The sequence below is a fragment of the Penaeus monodon genome, chromosome 21 (assembly GCF_015228065.2).
Source record: "Penaeus monodon isolate SGIC_2016 chromosome 21, NSTDA_Pmon_1, whole genome shotgun sequence".
NCBI classification, from domain to species: domain Eukaryota; kingdom Metazoa; phylum Arthropoda; class Malacostraca; order Decapoda; family Penaeidae; genus Penaeus; species Penaeus monodon.
Window position 1 is genome coordinate 25,719,812 of NC_051406.1, and position 767 is coordinate 25,720,578.

A 767-nucleotide genomic window follows, 5' to 3' on the forward strand; every position below is an offset into this window, starting at 1 on the left:
TCTTCCATTCTGTCCGAATTCTGTTTATCATTTTTTTTTCTTGCTTTGCCTCCTCTCCTTTCTCTTCCCTTCTGCATCCAGCCTTCATCCTCTTCTTTTATCTATAGCTCTTCCGTCTACCCCTTCCTCCTCGTCATCTTCTTCCTTCTGCCCTGTATTTTCTTTTTAATCCACCTATTCCCTTCTCCCTTCTTCTTCTTTTCCTCGCCGTCCTCCCTTACTCCCCCCACCTTTTCCCCACCAAGTAATATAATAAAGTCTACGGAAGTTCATCACCACCTCGGTCGCCCCCCCACCCACCCCCACCCCATCAATTCTCGGGATGTTCCTCTCCTTCGCAGCTTCCATCTCTGCCACTTGTCTTTGTGTATTTTAACATTTTTCCTCTTTCCGTTTTTTCTGCTTCGCTATTCTCTTTTGCTGTTCGATAATTCTTTTTCAATTTTCTTTATCTTTGGTCGTTTATCGTCCTCTTCTTTTGTTTTGATAATTCTTTATTCAGTTTAATTCAGTTTTCGTTAATTCTTCTTCCATTTTTAATATTTTCTTTACACCTCTTTGTCCGTTATTGCCTTTTTTCTGTTTTCGTCTTAAAAAGGAATTCCTTTTTTTGTTACTTTCTTTTTTTTGCCATCTAAATTTCCTGGAAGATTTTTTCTCCTTATTACGCTTTACCTTATCAATATCATTCTTTATCTTATCTTTCCTTGCCACCACATCATTAGCATCGGGCAGCTAAACAATATCTCGGTATCACACAATATCCA